The sequence below is a fragment of the Tachypleus tridentatus genome, chromosome 1 (assembly GCF_004210375.1).
Source record: "Tachypleus tridentatus isolate NWPU-2018 chromosome 1, ASM421037v1, whole genome shotgun sequence".
NCBI lineage: Eukaryota > Metazoa > Arthropoda > Merostomata > Xiphosura > Limulidae > Tachypleus > Tachypleus tridentatus.
The window spans coordinates 132,044,711-132,067,637 of NC_134825.1; the positions used below are offsets into that span (position 1 = coordinate 132,044,711).

At 31.6% G+C, this 22,927-nt stretch overlaps 1 protein-coding gene across 2 annotated transcripts in view; it reads right to left on the minus strand.

Moving 5' to 3' along the window:
• Positions 1–18,287, minus strand: part of LOC143224236 (WD repeat-containing protein 47-like) — an 87,482-nt gene extending 69,195 nt beyond the window's left edge. The window contains exon 1 of one of the 2 annotated variants that reach the window (XM_076452657.1): positions 17,656–18,287. The gene's annotated coding sequence lies outside the window, so the exon portion shown is untranslated. Of the gene's footprint in view, positions 1–17,483; positions 17,597–17,655 lie in introns of those variants that run through there. The other variant, XM_076452663.1, reaches the window with a different exon arrangement.
• Between the last annotated feature and the right edge of the window lie 4,640 nt (positions 18,288–22,927).

The window sequence follows — 22,927 nt, forward strand, 5'->3', positions numbered from 1 at the left end:
ATCACATGAAAAAAATGATACAGTTTACAAAATTCCATATGCCCACATACCTGATGTTTGCTGTTTTTGCACAAAACATAAAACAGAACAAGTACCTTTAACTGAGCTTACAATGAAAGTTTTAAGTAAATCCTAATTAGAAATTCAATCTTAGGTTAAAAAAGGAAAAACTGTTACAATCCAAGAAAATATTCTCAATAAGCTGGGAAAGTAAAATTCAGGAAGTACTTGTCCCTTTCATCATTTTGCTTAGTTCACTTAAGCCATCAGATACAAAATTATTTTTTCTTACAGTGATCTGATGTAGAATTTGATGTATAAGAATATTTATTATTATTGAAGAAAAAATTGTCTTTTATATTTTCAACCAATTTTAACTTTTGTATTATTAACCTACTCATCTTTGTAAACTTCAATAAACAAGATACAACAAGTTACCATAGCTACAAGTGCTAAATAGTTACCAAACTTCTTGGGGAATGTTTTTATGTTCTCTAACATAGTGTCAAATATTTCTGCACGATGTACTACCAGCTGTTATATGCACAAATGCTAAGTTCTGCATTGTTATTTGACTTCTTAGAGTAAATAATTATTATTACAGTTTTCAAAAAAAACACTTTCAGCACCAAGAAAAAGTTTGTAATAATAAAAATTCCCAGGAAAAATTACCTGGCAGATAGACTTAAATACATTCACTGTATTCAACCTTCAAGTGTTGTTTTTACATTGTCTCTTGAAAACTTAAGTGCTGAAACTTCATCACTAGTAATAACCAAATTGTTTGCATTGTTGTGAAGTTTCATTCTTCCCTTTATATTGGTTTTAGAGTGTTGTTTCTGGGGGCATTTTACTTTTCAAAACAACTGGTTACCAGCTTATATTTATACTGTATAAATATTTCAGTTGTCCTTATGTCAATACTAACACATATAGACCTAATTACATGCATGTGAGTACCTGGTCATACCACAGTTAGTTACTGTGTGTGAATAACTTATAATGCAATTGGTACTTGCTATGAAATACACTTAGTAAAATGAAAATACAAATGCCTAAATTATTCTTAATAAATTATGATTCCACTATGGAAAGCTCTACTTGTTTGAAACCAGGGGATTTTGCTGATAATGAGTAGCAGGGTTTAGGTTTTATTTATTATTCACAAATTTTTCCTTATACTGTTTAATTCAGCTATTTTTATTTGTCTTAAAAAAACATATAATGTTTACGGACAATGAAGGATCTATTAGTTCATTTACACTGTTCCATCTTCTGAACTAAACCAAAACTATTCAAAAAAACAAACTCAAAGCCAGCTCTTATCATTCACATAGCTATCAATTTCTCATAAAATTGCCATAAATTTAGTGACTTCACAATATCCAAAAACAACCTGTTCCAAAGACCAACCACTGTTATAAAAATAAAACTCTTAATTTATAACTGTTCCTTAGTCCTACTATTCTCATAATTAAGTATGAAAGAGGATGATGCATTAGCACTATCTGTTCTCTTAACAATCTTAAATGTTTCAATTAGACACCCTTTAACTCTTATATTTTTTCAACAGAAAATAAATTTAGAGGTCTTAGCTTCTTATCACATGACAATTCCTTCATCTCAGACACCATTCTGCTAGCCCTCCTCCATTCCCTTTCCCACAGATCAATGTTTTCCTTAAGGTAAGAAGCCCAAGACTGAACACAATACTCCAAATATGGTCTAACCAGTGACCTATAAAATTAAATTGTAACCTCTTTAGACCTATATTCAATATTTCTGTAGATAAAACCTAAAATTCTATTGGCTCTACTACTAGCAACAGTACACTGTTTGGATGACGTAAGAGACAAAAACACTAAAATTCCTTCCTTTCGTAACACTGTTAAGGTAATTCACATTCAAATTATACTTGTAATTTAAATTATGATAACCCACATGCACAATATTGCATTTATTATGATTAAAGCTCATCTGTCATTTATTTGCCCAACTAATTCAATGATCTAAATCCTTTTGTAAGGCACCAATGTCTTCTTCACAGCCAAGACCTTGATATCATCAGTAAATTTAAGTAATTTATTGACCATTTCTTCATCTATGTCATTGATGTAAATCAAAAAGAGCAGAGGTCCTAAAACTGAGCCTTGATATACCCCATTTATGACTTTAATCCAATTTGATAGAGCTCAATTTATAACCCCTGCTTTCTTCCATCTAGCCACTCTTCTATCCAATTAGCTAACTTATCCTCCACACCTACAGCGATATTTATTTTACAAGTCTCTTACGTAGCACCTTGTCATAAAACATTTCAGAAAATCCAAATACATCAAATCTACACCATTACCCTCATCTACATAAGCAGTAAAAGCAATACAAAGTTCCCTATCAGTAATGTATGGACACTCACCAACTTCATGATCTATGAAAACAACTGTTAAATAATTAGTCAAAAACACATAATTTTATGGTTTGATAAAACAATAAAAAGCCTTAAGCCTGATGACAAAGAGAGAGAAGTTAAAGTGTGAAATGCAAGATATTTTATTTGTTAAAGGATTTTACTTCAAATACTTACATCACCTGTTATTTGTGATTTAACATTATTTATTTGGGAAGTGTCTAATATTATTATTTTGAATAATTTCATAAATTAGTTTTATTTATTAGATATTTTATTTGTTAAAGGATTTTACTTGAAATACTTGCATCATCTGTTATATGTAATTTAACATTATTTATTTGAGAAGTGTCTAATATTGTTATTTTGAATAATCTCATAAATTAGTTTTTCTTTTTCTGGTATTTTTTCTTTTATTCTTCATTTCTTCTACAATTATTGTGTATATTAATAACATTGCTTTTTTAAGTAAGTTTTATTTGAAGATTGAGTTACTTCTTTACAAAATTCTGGTGAAGCATCACTTCATTAATGATTGATTTCATGTTTTAAACTTTGTAATGCATTTATTGAATATATTTATAAATATTCTAGTAGTAATATCATTTTATTTTTCAGGACAGCTGGTTGAGAGAAAGTAAAAAGTTATTATTAATAGAGTCCAGTGAATCTAAGCCTTTGTTATTAGTGTTGTATATTATACCTTAGGAAAAAAAGTTTGGATATTTAATTTTTCATGGTCACATTAATGATACTGAAAAAGACAGTAAAATCAGTAGAAATAACACTTTCCTCAGCTGATAACATTTTGCAATAGATACATCTACTCACAAAAATATTTCTCAACTACTATTGTTCTTTACTTGTACAATTTCTTCCACTTACTACTAACCTTGTAATACTCACTTTTTTTCTGCAATATTTACATACAAATGATCATGCATCAACCCTCCACCAACAGAAGTGCAACACTGCTTCTAACATAACTAGCACTATTTCTAATACTGCACCTATTAATCATTTAGAAATTAGTTATGATCAATTTAAACAATTCACCAGAAGTGTAGAGTATGGGTGGGAAATGTGAGAAGAGGTAAGTATCTACTGGAAATGCATCTTCAGTTTAGGAAAATGTTAACTTCTGATATATTTTATTTCCTCTCACAAAAAGCCAGAATCCTACATTGAACTGATGGAGGGCTTCTTTGAATACTATCCTCCTTTAGAAAGTACCAAAAGAAAGACCATGAGATGTAGTAAAGAATTAAAAACAGCACACCACTGACAGCCTGCACCACTTCCGAGCCAGCTATACTTTTCGTCCTTCACATGTTAATAAAACATGGAGGGGATTCAAAAAATTTCAGTAAGAAAGGGACCCCCAAGTGTTGAGGGGCTAAAGTATGACAGACTGTAAATGGGAAATCAACCTCAAAAAACTCCTGGAAGCATCTGGAATTGCACATCAAGTTTGCATTAAGAAGCAGTTCTTCTATCTTTCACCTGGAAAACAGATACTGGGAGAGAAGATGAGTTGTAATGCAATTGGTTTTAGGAACTTCAGTTCAGAACTTAATGTAACAGTGTGGTAGTTGTAAGTACTTGAAACTGCAAAGGGGTACTTACAAAGCATACTTAACTCAAACTGAAGAAAAAGTAGCAAGAAATATTAATGCACAATATGGAAATATAATGAAAATCACAAGCAAAAACAAATATATCTTAAAAATAAAATGCAAATCAAGAAGTGATTGACAGATATATTATTAGAGAGGGCAGTAGTTGTAATAAGAGGTAGTGTCACACCCCAATTGATGTAAAGTTGGTATATGAACATTTGCATCTAGGTTTACAAAAAGAAGTGGGAGTTAGATGGCTAGTGGCAAGCAAAAAATATGCACTGATAGAGAGTAGCACTAATTGAAAAAGGTTTTGAGAAAAAGAGGCAAGATATCATATTGGAAGTTTGTTGAAAACATTAAACAGATGGATATTCTAATCCAAGCTAAGAATGTTAAGTGACTTTTATAGAATACCTTGGATAAATTTGAAAATGGGGCAAAGATGTGGCACAGTCTTTCACTGTAGTGAATGCAAGATAGTGCATTTTAATCACATCTAATATATGTGGATACATACTCAACAGCATAAACAAAGAAATCTTGACATGGTGGTACATATGTCAATGAAATATCAAGGTTGTGTTCTGTTGTTAGTAGTGAAGCTATTACAATTTTAGGATTTATTTAACCCTTGTCAGCACATGTAGGATTCATATGAACCACAACAACTTTCTTAGTTGTACATCTTTTTACGTAATCCTTACAAATTTATATATATTCACGTAACTGACAAGCAGAGATTAGGATCAATAAGACACCACCATTTTTAAAACAGACAGATGGAGTTTGTATCTGCAATATAATATTTATCTGGTGTCCATTTGGATCACATACTATCAATGACCATTACGATACATGCAGTCTGCCCTATAGCATGCAAAACAAATTTCTATACTTTAATTCCATGATACAGACTATTATAAAGAATAATTCATCACAGTAATACAGTATTACATTGCCTGTTGCTTATAACATCATTATGGTGGGCACATATGCACATCTCATTCCTAAACAAGTGTTCTCTGTGATGACTGCTTACAATGCCCTATTTTACAGAAACCTTGTTTTATAATTGTTGCAAATAAACTGCTTATTTGGTTTTTAATCCATAGTATACTATAAGGATACATTTATGTTGTGGTTTGGTCAGACCCAATGGACACTTTCAGTTTTAAGTTGCATTGTGCAGTATTGTGATAATCTCATCATATACTGGTAGATAATGACTTGAATACAGGAGTATAATAATAATTCAACATTTTTTTTTTTATATACTGTTTGTATATGAATGGTATTATACTACTTACTTGTATACAGAGGAATAATGTAATTAGTTGATTTATCAAAATATTTACTCGAGAACACACAGTTTTACGTTGTTCACATTGCATGTTAACCCTAATAAAAGCTGTAATGCAACTGGGTTTTGGAATTTCAATCCAGAGCTTCCTATTATTATAATTTTGTGCTGGAATCAGGTTAGACCCCAGGTGTTTCATAAAGTAACGTTTGAGACCAAAGATATATTGATAAGGGTTAAAGATATGCTGGCTACAAGTTAAAGATAGAAATTATCTTTTTATACAAATCACTTAATAATAGGTTGATAAACAATAATTTATAAGCATAATGAAATGGTTTATTTTGGGGGGAACATATTACATTTTAACAGAACATTGTCTGTCTTCTGTTGAAATCCTTAGAATGTTCCCCCCAAAATAAATCACTTCCACATGCTTATAAATCATTGTTCACCAACATATTATATTAATACAATGAGCATCTATACTCAAGTGGACCTCACTTTAATATTGGGTCATTCCATGTTAAATCATCCAGGGAGCTGCAGGTGACCCCCACAGAATCCCTTGAAAAAATTCACATGTGCTCATCTACCCATATAATGAAAAACTGCCAAAGATTAGATCAATATCTCTAATAGTTTCTGATTTAAAGCCCTGTAAAATTTTGTATTTTTTTGGCAAATTCATTTTCAGGCAACTTTGGCTGCTAAAAGCTGCAAGAATTATGGTGGTAGAAGGCTGAAATTTGCTACACTGACTGAATTAATCTCACAGAATGCAAAAATGGTCTCAAACCATGTTTATCTCTCTTAGGATTTGCATAGTGAGACAGTAAAATCACCTGAAAACCCCAAATCGTAAGAAACATTGGTTTATGTAATAAGCCATAGCTCCAAGACTTAATATGATACAAAGCTGAACTTTGTTTTCAAATTTCCTATAACATATCAGTTGATAAATCAGCAATTGTTGTAATTAAAAGTCTGTTAGATCTCCTGTAAAAAAAATGTAGTTGCATGCAACTTTTTATGATTTAGCTAAAAATAGCCCTACTTCAGGCCACAGTTTGACCATGTCACCAGTTATTCAGCCTTTTCAGATTTTTACCATATATTCTTACATCTCTGAATATGATAAACAAAGAAAAATCAGGTTGGTGTTGAATATCCTTTTTGAGTTACAATTTTTTAAAATATCCTTTGACCATATGTTGTTTACTTGACAAAAAAAACTTCAATTCAGGTGTGTTACTGTGTGCAAATATATCCATACAATTTTGAAAAATACCTGTCAGAATTTTATAAATCCCACTGAAATATTCTAACCAGCCTTTCACAATGTTAAATAATGAAGTTGTAAGAAACAAGAAAGAATTAATTCATTTCTGAACAAGTTTATTGGCATAACTAGTTAGATCACATGGCAATGCAAATATATTGTGTATGCATTACAGTTATGCAGATATGGCTGAGTTTAAGATTCATAATATAATAAATACAAAGGTAAATGAGACACAAAAAGCACAGTGCTACAACAGGGGATAACTGAGAAACATTACAGTCACACGAAACTGCAATAATCGTGGACAATGAAATGTTTCAAAAAACCACTTTGGCAATAAATTAGCCTTAACATCATCAAATAAACATTGCTTTGTTCAGACAGCTTAAATAAAGTTCTGAAATTTGAGTTTGATTATGTTGAGATCACTTTGACTTAGAATATAGTGGCAAGCACTACTGCCTTGCATGGCAGGTGCACTTATCAGACAAAGAATATGTTGGAAAGGAATCCAATTTTCATCTTTACGTGACCTTGCAGATCATGAGAGCAGTTCGTTTCTTGATTTTTGCATAAATGACACCAACACATCGGAATGCTCATCTGATCTATCTTTTCTATTTCCCACATACCATTCATGATCGTATATGCATGCCACATATTTTCCTGGCTGATAATTGTCATTGCTATCATTAGACCCTATTTGAGCTGCTGCAGCATCACTTTCACTGCTACTATCAACAGTTACAACTGTGTACACATCATCATCTGATAGCCTTCTCATATACAATTTGTTGGTAGAGTGGGAAATAAAGCTATGATGTGACCTAATACCTGCAACAGTTTTGCATTTGTCATAGTGCTCAAGTAGATCAAGCTTTCCACAATTCTGCAGGACTGATTCCTGATTGACAAGAAAGAACTGAATGCCCTGAATGTGGTCCTTTGCCCAATGGTACATATCAGAGACACTTAAAATGTGATGATTTATTATATTTCACAACCATGATTTTTTTGAAGATCATGTTCAGAATATATGGTAAAGGCTGATTAGAATATTTAAGTGGGATTCATAAATTATTTCACAAATGTACGGATATTATATTTGCACACAGTAACACACCTGAATTGAAGTTTGTTTATTTTTATTCAAGTAAACAACATATGGTTACAATATACTTTAAAAAATTATAACTTAAAAAGGATATTCAACTCCAACCTGATTTTTTTTTGTAGATCATATTCAGAGATGTAAGAATATATGGTAAAAATCTGAAAAGGCTGAATAACTGGTGACATGGTCAAACTGTGGCCTGAAGTAGGGCTATTTTTAGCTAAATCATAAAAAGTTGCATGCAACTACATTTTTTACAAAAGATCCAGTAGACTTTTAATTACCACAATTGCTGATTTATCAACTGATATGTTATAGTAAATTAGAAAAAAAAAATCAGCTTTGTATCATACTAAGTCTTAGAGCTATGGCTTATTAAATAAACCAATGTTTTTTTACAATTTTGGATTTTCAGGCGATTTTACTGTCTCACTATGCAAATCCTAAGAAAGAAAAACATGGTTTGAGACCATTTTTGCATTCTGTGAGATTAATTCAGTCAGTGTAGCAAATTTCAGCCTTCTACCACCATAATTCTTGAGGCTTTTAGCAGCCAAAGTTGCCTGAAAATGAATTTGCCAAAAAAATACAAAATTTTACAGGGCTTTAAATCAAAAACTATTAGAGATATTGATCTAATCTTTGGCAATTTTTCATTATATGGGTAGATAAGCACATGTGAATTTTTTCAAAGCATTCTGAAGGGGTCACCTTGAAAATTTTTCAAAATCTGGATGATTTAATATGGAATGACCCTACTGCATATAGCTTTGATTTCCTTATCTATGAAAGAATACTGACTTACTAGAAAGGGTTGAAAGAAAGATTACTAGCAATGACTTTGTAGATCATAAGGATATCGTATTAAGATGATTTAACACCTCTGAACTTATTTTCTCTTGAAAAAACAGCAGGAGGCAATTGTATTGAAATTTACAAGTTAACCAAGGGGATAAACAGTATAAAAGCCTTTGATTTATTTTTTGATGTTCTCTGAAGACAATAAAATGAGAAGAAACAAATTTAAGATTGGAAAGAAGCTAGATTCCAGTTAAGACAGTCTTATATTCCCAACAGGGTGATTTATTTATGGAATGAATTCCTCTGGTAGTAGTTGGAGGCCAGTACTTTACAAGAGTTTCTTTAGAGGAGAATATATGATTTTCTGAAAAATAAAAGATTTATATAAATGTTTATATTTTCTTAGGTGTGGGTTTAGAATGATAGTTCTAAAGGATCATATGGTTTTCTGTTGTTCATAATGTTATATTGCATATATTCTCATGGAATAATGTTGTGCTTACATTTATACAATATCCAAGACATACAAATATCATCACATAATTTAAAACTATAATAAATAAGATATTTAAAAACCAAAGTCTCAAAATGTTGAATATAATTTAAAATATAAAAATTGCTTTCACAATTCACAATGCAATTTATGATACAAAGAAACTTTTCTTATAAAAATCGACACATTACAATTTCACTGAATCACTAAAATGTTGCTGCAAATTAATATTGACTGTGAATGTTATGGTTTGTCAGTGGGTAGGTTTAGTTATTTTCACAGACTTTAGAACCACCATGTAGTTATTAAACTATGTGAAACTTTTAATGTAGTAAGTGTATCTACATAAATTTGCCAACTCTTAGTAAACATTAGAGTGCTGTTATGGACAAAGAAGTCAGACTTTTTAATAAAGTATTTCTATAAAAGATTTCCCTGGTTGCTAATCCTTTACTAAGGTAGTTTGAACACAAAATGATTTGGAAGTTTAGGGAAAAATTTTTTTTTTCCTCTTACAGTTTTCAAGTTTCAGTTGCACAAACTCTAGAACCTCCAAAATGAATATAAAATTATTTTTCCATAAAATGTTGTGTTTTATTTTGTTATTTTCTACAGCCTAACACATACTGTACTGGCCTCAATTAATTTGACATAACACTGTAACCATAAATATATTTAAAAAATCTGTATTACCCTTTTTTGCTTTCTAGAATTACTGTGTATTGTGACAGAAAATTACTTATTTTTACAGCCAAAGCTAATACATTTTTTAATTTTTTATTTCTATATGGTTACATTTAGACCTTTCAAAGTAGCTGGAAGCCATATAAATTATATAAAATAGCCAAGTATAAACAAAGTATCAAATTACCAGTACATGCTCATTGAATTACACAGCCATGCTTGTAGTAAGCACGTTCAACATCAATATTCTATTTGTGTTCTTATCTGACCTAATAAATTTCTAATTTTTTACATATTTAATTGTATAACACAAAAAACAAAAATATGACCTTTAGTACATACATTTCAAACATTCTTTCAGAAGCTTTTGTATTCTTATGATAGAAATCTATATCAAAACCTAGATCTAATTCTTAGTAATGACAGTGTCACCTTGGAAATTTGGATTTTTTTTATTCTAATATACAATTTATATAAAATATTGCCACTAATATTAAAGAGAATATTCTAAAACTAATATACCCAGCTTTTTAACTGAACTAGAAGTTGGTTAAATAATTCACACATAAAGTCAAGCAAAGACAAAGATGGCAAAAATATTCAAAGCTGTTATCCCAAGAGCTTGCAGCCTCATCAAAATTTTAAATCTGAAACTTCTCTTTCTTCCCAAATGAAATAATCCAACAGCAATGCCATAAAGAATGTCTGACTTTTTTTGAAAGAAAGGATGTGATAGGAGAGAAATGACATGCAGGTATGACCTTCTGCTTTATATTTCATTATGCAATAAGACAGGAGACTACATACTGACATTTCAGCTCAGGAAGTATTCATATTAGCGTGAAATTTCATAGCAAGTTATAAGGTTATATAGTGGAGTAAGAACATCTAAAATGAATAATATAAAATGACAAAAATGTCAAGATACAGATAAGTGAAGACATAAAATCGATTAAAGATTAAATGCATTAAAAATTTGACTTGACTGCTTTTTGAAGTCAAATGTAATATGCTGATAATAAAGTTTAATTAAATTTAGAAAGCTTGTTTGTTTTTTGAATTTCGCACAAAGCTACTTGAGGGCTATCTGTGCTAGCCGTCCCTAATTTAGTAGTGCAAGACTAGAGGGAAGGCAGCTAGTCATCACCACCCACTGCCAACTCTTGGGCTACTCTTTAAACGAATAGTGAGATTGACCGTCACATTATAATGCCCCCATGGCTGAAAGAGTGAGCATGTTTGGCGTAATGGGGATGGGAACCCACAACTCTAAGATTACGAGTCACACACCTTAACACACTTGGCCATGCCGGACCATTTTGAAAGCAACTCCATAAAACAAATGATGTAATATCCACACTTTGACCCATCCATGCAGAGAGTTAAATTGTAGCCATTAACTTTAAATTTGGCACCAAATAGAACAAATACAATGTATGTAAAACATCATTTTACATTCAAATGAGAAAAACCATTTTTTTGTGTAGATAAAAATTTGCACTGTATTTGAAGTCTTTATAACAAAACTTACAAAATTTGAAAATAAAAATTTATTGCCAGCACAAATATGGTCCTGGATTACATAGAAATTGCAAAATCAGGAGTAAAGGAAAATATCACTTTGTAAAAAATTTCATAAAGACCTCAATAGGATTATTATGGTCAATTTTGACCCTTTTTATTTTTCTTCTTACACATATGCAATAATGATTTGATAGAAAAAATTCAGAAATGACTATCAAAATGATTCATGACTGAGATTTTTAAGCTGTATTGTGCAGAAAAACCAGAAGTAACCTTACTAAGATAATTAAAAATATTCAGAGCCTTCAACAACCTGCTTCTGAAACATTTGACTGAGTGGAGTAAAGATAAGCTTGGACATTTTTAAAGAGTTATTAACTTGTGGAATGATTTTCAAAATAATGTGTTAATTGGTAATAATGTGAATCCCTTTAAGTTCTTGTTGGATAACTTTGTGGATGTAAAGAGTAACATTTAAGATGGATAAGGCCTTCAAAACTGGCAAATTCAAAATGAAATTTTATCAAAATATTTACATGTAGGAAGAATACTAAACACAAATTGAAGACACCAGAAACTCAAACATAAGCTGAGTCTGAATATTTTTTGTGTTGTTTTTTGTAACAGGGTAATTAACATATGGAATAGTCTGCTTTCAGTGAAGAAGCTGTGACACTGAAGGAGATTAACTCCTTATCATCTATTATCATAACAACCAAGTTTATGAAGTTGAATAAAAAGCACTTTTGTCCATATAGTTTACAATATATGACAATAAATAAAACCAACAAGAAAGGATATTTGAGCAACTAGCATCATGTCTCTATTTTTCTGTCTTTCATTATTCTCAGACAGTTTACAATGGAGGATTGTCTATCCTCTCTCTACTTCTCCTTATTTCATGACTCTCAGTTTATTATGGAGGACTGAAAGATCAAACAAATGTTGATAATGTACAATATATATTTCAGAAATACACATAACACATCAATAGGGCAACTACTTACAAATCACAATTTGTATGCAACTGTAAATAAATTAGCCAAAACACATGGGATCCAATGAATACAATACATAAGCAACTAGATCATACTCTAGAAATTTTTCAAAGTACATATATTATTTAAAATATGGAGTCAAAAAGAGTGGAATAGTGCATACATTGCAAAAAGAACTTGTATCCTTAAACACACAAGATGTAAGCGTGGTCGTAAAGCAAACTAAATACCTTCATTGAGCATGTTTTTCTCTCTTTCTACAGGAAAGAGAACTATTGAAGTTACCTAACGAATGCAACAGCCTATTTGGGTCAGTCCCTTCTGTTGTACTATTTCTTTCTGGCTTTGATGACATCTCCAAATCTTTCAAATATTTGCCTCATGATGTGAAGATGAAAGGTTCTGTATTTGGGTCATGTTCTTTACTTCACCAGAAACCCACATAACTTTAAGATTGCAATCTCCACTAAATAAAAGAATGGCTTACAATAACAATTGAGTGACCTTCATGTAATTTCAACAAAGCCAATTTACATGTCAGCTTTGTAAAAGAGTCTCATATTACTTGTACAGTCCACTATCACATCAAGTTTCTTTACATTTTCATCAGTTATTCTGTCTTTCTTACCAGTGTCAACCATTTTTTTATTTATGGAGTATTCTCAACATATTTTCTTCAAATTTATCATTCCATTTCATAGCTAAAATGTTATTTGCATGAAGATTAAAGCATCCTATCCTTGATATTGGTCCAAATTCAGGGAAATATTTTCTACTAGAATGAACTGCCCTACGCAACCTCCAAAGAAGAGTTGTGGACTTGTACACCAGTCACCAACAAATAAGCTGTGTCCTTTATCAAAATATGGTTCTTTCATCTGTTTCACAACTGTACCAGATACTCCAAGTGGACCCTTAAAATGTATTTCTGATGTTGTTCCAATGTAAATAATCCACTTTCTTAATCACATAAAACAAATTTTTATGCCAAAATGATGCTGCTTCCCTGGCATATGCTGTTGAATGCTAGAAAATCCTTAGTTAAGATCAGATTTTCATCAATCACAATATTTTTGAATGCTTCTTTCAAGTAGAAAAACACTGGTCTTTTCTTCAGTGTTGAAAAAGAGCTGTCTAAAATATAGAGCATTTGAAAAATCAAGAGGAAACACAATTTAGGGATAACTTTAGAAACATTAATGTATAAATTAGATTATCTTTGGCCTAATATTCACTCATCCTTTTTTTTCATGTAAGGTATTAGCATATACAATCCCAGAAAGATAACTCATTCACTGTTACATCTTTCCACCAAAGTATTTACTTTGGTGGTAGTACTCCTATCTCCTCTCTTGTAAATAAATAATGCTCATTTGAATTTTTCTCTATAATTTTTATTAGCTTGCAATGCCACTGGGAGAAGAATTGAAATCAAACAGCTGTAGCAAGAAATCTCCAACTCGCCATTGTCAGCCATCAATGTCAATGCAAAACAACAGCTTGCAAAGCTAGTTCCACTTGTATAGCCACAGTTTCATCAGCACCTGATTCCTCCTTATCACTCCTTGATGATCCAGTGTCTAGCTCATCACCAAGCCCAAGTGGAACATCTGCCTCCTTGTCGTCTGTCAAGCCATGTGTGCTTCCTCTCCTACCTATGGATTTGGTGTAACCGAGTTACTCTACAAGTATAAAATTCTTTCATGAGTGAGTAACACACTGATCATAATAAACTAGGCATGAGGCACTTAAATGGTGAGACAATTGGAGTATGCATTTATATAATTAGAGGTGGTGTCTAGCATGTATAAATATATGGATGGAGAAGATAGAGTTAAAAAATGAAACTTACATTGAGCTATTTTCTTCTCTGTTGGTAACAGAAAACAGCATAAAGTGCATTGAAGTTTTTACATTTGCATTTTAAGTTTTGTAACCTGTATACCACTGTTATACTCTACACTTTAATGGTACTTTTATTCATAAAAAAAGAATAAAAAATGCATGTTTGTTTTTACGCTGACATTTACCATCTAAGTTAATGGCTTACTTTGAAACGTGTTTTAATACTTTCAGTATTCCCTTTATAAACTTTAATCTTATTCAAAAAATGCTTAATTTTTCTTCTCAAAATAATATATAAATAAATGTTTTATGAAGATGTTTTCTAAAAATTAATTATAATCTAGTAACAATATATGCATATGAAGACTGATAAACCTATTTTTAGTGTTTCATGAAAATTTTTATTCATATTTGTCTATCTCCTTTAAGTATTGCTTGATTGGCATTTTGACTTCTGTATACTTTTAAATTCAAATGTTGTTCTTGAAAAATCCATAAAGATTAAAACACGTGAAAAACTGATACTCAAAGACATATTTCTAATTGATCAACTGTACGACCCTAAAAGTTATTAATTGTGATGGTGAAGACAGTGAATTTTATTATATAAACTTTGAAGTCTTCTTTTTGAACTGTCTTAACAATTTTAGCTTTTTTAACATGCTGAGATGAAGTGAACTCCATTTTAGGCATTTTTAAAATTGAAATATGCTACAATGAAAACATGCAGATTATTGTAGAGTTGTATGTGAGGGCTCCAACTGAATACAATTTGGTGATTTTGCAACACTGTATCCCTTGACAAACAAACATGCATAATTTCAGTCAAAGATTATAATTTATATATATATAAATGTGTGTGTGTGTGTGTGTGTGTGTGTATGGTTGAAAGAAGTTTTAAGAAACAAACTTGTTTATCACAGCAGAAATTGTTGTCATTTTGTGCAAGTTCTGTCTTGATCAGCAACATAAAGGCCACAATATTAGTGTAACAGACAGGTTTTTGTTTCTGTATAGTAGATAACAACTAGCTTTCCAAACTGTACCATGCTATGTCTAAATAACTTGCAGAAGATCTTAGAACTATTACCATTATTATTATAAAATTGCATTTTCTGTATTTTATGTTAATTTATTTTGATATTCAACTTTTTCATATTCAGAATTTAACAACATTGATACCAATATGAATCATAAATTGGAAAATAATAATTATACTCCAGACCTGTTTTGTGCATCAAACCTATTATTTACTGTCCATTGATGATTTAAATAGTCACAGAATACAATACAAAAAGAATCTAAATATACTTATCCAAAAGAAAGGTGGTTTTTATGTAGTAGAAATAATCAAATAAAAGTATTACACAAATATAAGAAGTGTTAGAGATAAACTTGAAGTGATTCATTTAATAACAAGTAGATGTATTTATTCAGGCATGCCAATGCCATTTATGAAAAAAAGAGGAAAAGGTATATAGCTTAGCCAGAGCGCCATTAGCATGGCGCATTCAGCCTGACTAGGGGGGTCCGGGTGCATGCCTTTTCTCTCCTTCTCTGAATGGGCAGCTCTCTGTGCCTCTGCAGCTTTCTGGACTTTTTCTTTAGCCAAGGTGGCTGGGCCAGATTTCACAGAACCATAGGCCTCAAGCCTTTCTGCCCTTTTCTTCTGATTCTCCCTCAGCTTTGAGGTATACTTTGAACCTGCTGATCTAATGTCCTTACACATTCTCTTGTCTACAGGATCAAAATGAACATCTTTCCTTTTAAACATTTCAATCACTGTTGTTTCTTTGGGGCGTAGAAAATATTTTATCGTCTGGTATGCACACGATACCAGACCACGAGACCTGCAACGAGACGAAACGAGACTGCCTCCAAGATGGCGGTCAGATTTTTTTTTTTCTGCAATAAACATTGAAAAAATATGATTTCTCCTCAAATTTACAAGAATCTCGTGGGTGATCGTTGGCCGTTTGAAAAATGCGGAAATACTCGTTTCAGCAGAAAAATGGCACGCATGATAAATCCTGACTAAACAACAAGTAAATTGGTATCAGTTAGATGAATGTAAATTATAACTATAGACAGTATAAAAGGTCTGGGGAAGTAATGGTACATGTTAAGATCAGCATAAAGTTAAACATGTTGAAAGCACTGGTATGTTAAAAGGAGTAATTTTATGAATATATCTACATGAAAATGATGTATTTGTAATAGCTATTTATAAATCACTAAGCTTTAAAATATGAGTTATTAAAGAAATTAGGACTTATATTAACAGATAAAAATGAAATTAAAATTAATGATACAAACAATGAAATAAATTATGTTAACAAATATATCGATTTACTGGTTGTGTTTAGTTTTGAATAATGAAGAAATGAACAACGTGGTGTTTAGACCATACATTTGTACAACAAATTAGATTACAAATTTTTCATATAAAACTACCAATAAAAGATCACTAACATCTAGCACAAGTTAACGTTAATATTCAGATGTTTTTGATTTACATTAATGACATGCAAGTTGGATTTTTCTAGCAGGGTAGCTGACCTTTGGAATGAATTGCTTTTAGATATAGTGGAAGAAATAAACTTAAGAAAAGTCTTGATACAATTTGAATGATAATGGTTGATCATTATTTTTTTATATATGATATGGACAGAGGCTTCAAGATGAATAAACAATCAAGAAATGGACAGAAATTGCTTAGTTCAACGTAACATTTGAGGGAAAAATTCTGGACGACTGATCTACAAATGCAGTATAGATAGGAAAAGAATAACATTTCAAAACTATCTGAAAATTCACTTCTAAGTTCTGTTATAGCTTGCAATAAATTAAGGTTTGTATAGTGCAGATTGCAATAAGATCATAACAGATATTAATGTTATTATATATATGTAAGAACAATTACTATAAATTAGAAGAATATAGGACACCTTTATCCTTTCATAAGATATTAATGAACTACATAATGCTTTTATTACATACTGTCATAAAAGTTGCACAAACCACTGATGACAGCAGTTGATCTTAAGTACTGTATAATGTACACATTATGTACAGGAATTGAAACTTGTAATTGTTTCTTCAAATAAAATCAACTCTTTTTTAATGTATTTCATATATCTCATCCAGGATTTCTTCAATTAACAACTTTTTTTTTCAGATTTTATCAACTTCCTAGCCTAAGTCACTACAGTAATATACTCATAACACACAACTAGTACTAACTGATCTAGTCTTTATAAATGTGTATAAAGACGCAGGCTTACTCTTGCAAACTTCAACAAATTACCATCTTAACAGCTTATAACTTATCAGGCATAATTCCACACAGACATGTTCTGAAACTGAAAGCAAAATCCCATAACTGTATAGTAACTGATTGAATTATTTACCATTAAAAATTCAAGTGACAGAAGTTTATACATCAGGCTTTAGCATCATCCAAATCAAAGTATTAATAATATAGCCTAAGATGGTGACATGTTTATTGGTCGTTCGCACTAGCTCACCCTACATGAAGTTGAAATAATCTAATTTATTAGTAATAAACTAAATGGGTCTCACCTTAGTTGAAATTTAAATTCTAACTTCGACTTCTGAATTGAAACAATTTCTTGGGACTGTCGTTTTAGTTTAGATTTAAGCCTTAATCATCCCTCGTCTAACAGTATCACATCTGACGGTTTAAAAGTAAAACCTAATAACAACAATAGTGTTAGTACAATAATTGATTTCGTATTTTTTTCTGAGTTAATGTATTTTTTAATAACAGTTTCAAATATCTTAGATAATTTAAGTGTTTCCATATAACTTAAGCAATTTGATCGTTCATTCAAAACTCCAAGAAAAGAAAATCACATTCTAAACCGATAGCACTTCATACTGTCAGTACACGATATTGTCAATTTGTTAACATCAAAAATTATCACGGGTAGCGTTTATAAATTTGAACGAAAATAAACTGTTTAGAAATTCGAAAATAACTTGAAAAATTATTTTGTTCATTTTGTATAAATATGTATTAAAAAAAGATAAAATTACAAAATGTAAATAAACTATACATAAAATATTATATTCAATCATGCTTATAAATAATCATTATTTAATTTTAAAAGAGTAATGTTTACTCTCCCACGATATTTGTTTGATCTAATTGAGCGCAAAATTACACAAGGGGCAATCCGTATAATACTTAACACTAGTACCGAACCCAGCTCATTAACCTTCAAACTTACCGCTGAGCCACTGGAGGGCTTCCAAGAATATATTTACGAGGCTTCAGTGTAATAAATTGAAATTTTCGGCCTGAACGCAACATTTTTTACTCACGTAAATTAAAAGACTGAGACAGAAACAATAAGATTAGAATATAATTATCTTTAATTTTGAACTACTGACAACAAGAGCACTTAATATATGGGAAAAATATTGATGTAATATTTATCATTTTAAGTTCTGAAATTTTCAGCAAAAATTTGGGAAACCCAAAAATTGATGATTCCCCTGGACTAGACAACTTTTATCCTAGAGTTTTGAAAGATGATAAAGGTTTTATTTCTGAACCACTAGTTAATATTTTTTAAAGGTCATTGACTATTGGAAGAATATTAGGAAATTGGAAGTTGGTTAATGTTAATCCGATATTGAAAGGAGGTGATCAACGTTGTCCATGTTTGTTTGCTTTGAATTTCGTGCAAAGCTACTCGAGGGCTATATGCGCTAGCCGTCCCTAATTTAGCAGTGTAAGTTTGTTTGTTTGTTTTGGAATTTCGCACAAAGCTACTCGAGGGCTATCTGTGCTAGCCGTCCCTAATTTAGCAGTGTAAGACCAGAGGGAAGGCAGCTAGTCATCACCACCCACCGCCAACTCTTGGGCTACTCTTTTACCAACGAATAATGGGATTGACCGTCACATTATAACGCCCCCACGGCTTGGAGGGCGAGCATGTTTGGCGCGACTCGGGCGCGAACCCGCGACCCTCAGATTACGAAGTGCACGCCTTAACGCGCTAGGCCATGCCAGGCCTTAGCAGTGTAAGACTAGAGAGAAGGCAGCTAGTTATCACCACCCACCGCCAACTCTTGGGCTACTCTTTTACCAACGAATAGGGGGATTGACCGTCACATTATAACACACCCACGGCTGAAAAGGGCGAGCATGTTTGGTGCGACCGGGATTCGAACCCGCGACCTTCAGATTACGAGTCGAACGCCGTAACGAGCCTCATGTTGTCCATGCAATTATAGGTCAGTTAGTTTTACGTCAGTAGTTTGAAAGGTTTTGTAGAATATGATTAAAGATGCATTGCAAAGCGATTTTTGCAGTTTGATAGAATGTTAACAATCCAGCATGGTTTGTCTAAGGGTAAGTCTTATTCAACAAATTTTCGACATTATTTGAAGATACTACTGCAAAAGTTGATGAAGGAAATACTATGGATTTTATTTACTTGGTTTTCCGAAAGCGTTTGATAAAATGCTTCACGAAAGACTTGTTACAAAAGTTAAATCAGTACATATGGAGAGGGATTATTATTCATTTGAAAATTGGCTAAATAGTAGAAACCAGAGAGTAAATAATAAATTGAGTTAGATCTTACTAGATTACAGTTATAAGTGGAGTGCCTCAGGGCTCTGTGTTGGATCCTCTAGTGTTTGTGATTTGTATTTATTATATTGACTCTGAAATAGCTAATAAAAGTTGAAGTTTACAGATGACATTAACATATTTGGGGTGACTAACTGCAAACTTACAGAAAGACTTAGATCATTTGATGCATTGGATCAGTATGTAGCAAATGATGTTTAACTATCCAAAATGTAAAATGATGCATGTATATTTTCACATTTCAAATTACTGTCACTATTTAAATGAGAAAAGATTTGATATTGAGGATAAAGAAAAAAAAATCACTTAAGACATAAACAGTGCATTGTCGTTAGCAATAAGACTAATAGAATTTTGGGTAGCATCTATAAAAATATTGAATTGAACAGAAAGGGTATTGTTGTTTCACTATATAGATCACTTGTAAAGTGTCATTTAAAGTACTGTGTACACTTGTAGTCTCCTTTCCTCAAAAAGGGCATTATATTGTTGGAGAAGGTTCAGAGGAGAGAGAGAAGAGCTACTGGGAGGATACCTGGGATAGTAGGATTATCCTATGAGGAGAGACTATAAATTTGTTTTCTCTGGAGAGGAAAAAGGTCAGAAGGGATTTGATTGAGGTATTCAAGATTATTGAAGATCTTGATATTCTAGATCCTTCAAACTTCTTTTGTGTTTAGCAGTGAAAACAATAGGACAAGTGGTTATAAGTTAAAATGTTGGTTGCATAAGACTCGTCTACAGTTCAAACAGCATTACTTTTCAAACAGGGTGATTGACTTTCAGAATGAGTTATCTACTAGGGCAATGGATTCAGAAAATTTAACTGAGTTCAAGAAAAGGTTGGATGAATATATGAGTTTAAAGGATGGTTATAATTGGAAGCTGTAAGGGACATCACTTTAAAATTTTATTTAAAATGTTGAAATTAAGACAGCCAGTAGTAACCATCACTACATGTGCTACGACTGCAGCTGATAGTGCAAAGCATGTTCAGCAGCATAACATCTAGTACCCTGAATTCCTTGTCCCCAGCTAGACACATTAACCACTAGGTTATGTCTGATCTTGATAAGAAATAAATACACAGATACATTTTATTTTCATTTGTAATGGATAACAAAAATCATCTGAAACTTGGCAAAAAGTACAAAAACTTGACTATTGGTTATTGGAAAAGGGGAGTGTTATTGAAGGATAAGTCCAAGTTCCAAATATTTGGTTCAAAGCACAGGTTGCATGTCCAGTGAAAGAAAGATACTTATCTCAATGTATAGTACCTACCATGAAGCATGTGAGAGGTAGTATGATGGTATGTGGATGTGTTTCTATTGAGGCCATAGGAAATATTTGCAAAATAATGGACCAGTGCAAGTACCATCTGATGCTGATCCATCATAGTATACACAGTGTCTTGCATAATATAGGTAAAAAATTCTACTACCAAGGAAATAATGACCCCAAACCCTCATCCAACCTTTGCAGAAATTACATAGCTAAGACAGAAGTTTAAATGATATAATGACCCCCATAGAACTCCTATCTCAACCTGATTTACCAGATCTGGGATTTTATAAATCAAAACTTAAACAAATCAAATGTTACTTCCAAAGAAACTCTCAGGAAATGTATTAGACACATTTGGGGTAAAATACTAAAGGACACTTTGATTAATAATATAATAGTAATAATATGTTGCAACAGGCCTGAAAAGCTATCTGCAGTCATTAAAGCAAAAGAGGCACACAAAATATTAACTGTTTGCTGAATTTAAGCACTTTCACTGAGTTTCTATTGTACTAAATGTGGTGATTAATAAAACTTTGATGTTTCATCTGTGATTAACTTTTTATTGCTCTTTGAAAGAAGCCTGAAATTAATTTTTGACTTTGTCCTAACACTTTTGCACAATACTGTACTTGCACAAACAGAATCACAATCGAGTTTCTATACTAGGCTGTATTTAGTTCCACAACTTTCACTTTTTGGGATGGTTTTCAAGTACGAATTTGACTCAACAACTTTCTAGTAGAATTTAACCAAATAAGCATGCCTGAAGTCAACAGGTAAACTTGGTTTTTTTGAGTAAACATTGTTTAAATTTGACTTTTGTTCTCTTGCAGCATTGGCCATCTGTCACATTTAAACAATGTCAACTCAGCCAGCAAAGAATAATACAATTAATATAATCCTTATATATACATATATACTCATGGATACTACGATACCTTCTTAGACAAAATAACGTTATATACCCAAGAGAGCAAAAAACAAAGCAATTTAACTTCTTTCTAGAACATATGCTTGTGCTTAAATTGCATATAAAGGAAATAAATTAAAGATTTTACAAATTCCTATATAACTAAAAGCAGAAAAAACATGTGACATGCTTGTATATCACACTTTTTCTCCTTTCTCTGTTTCAGACCAACATTGTACAATAATAAGAAAAAAACACTAACAATTACTGAAAGACACAATTGAAAGACATGAAAATAATACAATAAATAATTAAATGAAAGTTTAACTACATCTTAAATATCAACTCCAAAAAATAATGAGGAAAGAAACACCCTTTACTTTAATGGTTTATACAGTAAAATGAGATACAACAAAGAAGCTTAGTTTAACAGTGAATTACATAAAATTTACATTTAAAAATGATAAACACATAGCACACTCTTCAACATTGATAAAGCAAGCCCATTTACATACTTGTGTACATATCAAATAAAAGGAAAGGAAAAATAAATAAGTAATCAAAAAGTTTGTCTATGATATCCACTTTAAGAATGGGCAGATACACAAAACTAGTCACAGAATTAAAAGAGAAAATTAAAAACCTTTAATAAACAACATATTATAATATTCACTTTAGCAATGACAACATACCAACTTACTGCTGCTCCCTCACAAGTAAGGAGTAACCTAGTAAAATATTCAAAATATAAATACACAGAACAATAAATTAAACATGCGTTAAATGCAAAGTAAAACTATTAGTAACTACTGGACAGAGGCAAGATGTGATGCTGTTGGATGACTTCCACGGATAAGTTTTCTGTCAAGTAGATGAGGCAAAACTCATCCACAGGTGAAGACTGTGGCCAAGAGAGTAACATACCTTTCATGACAGAAGGTTCCCAATGATTTTGGTGGCAGCTTGTGATACATCAGGTCATGCAAGGCTGTATGATAAGTTATCTTGATTATCTTATTGGCATGTAA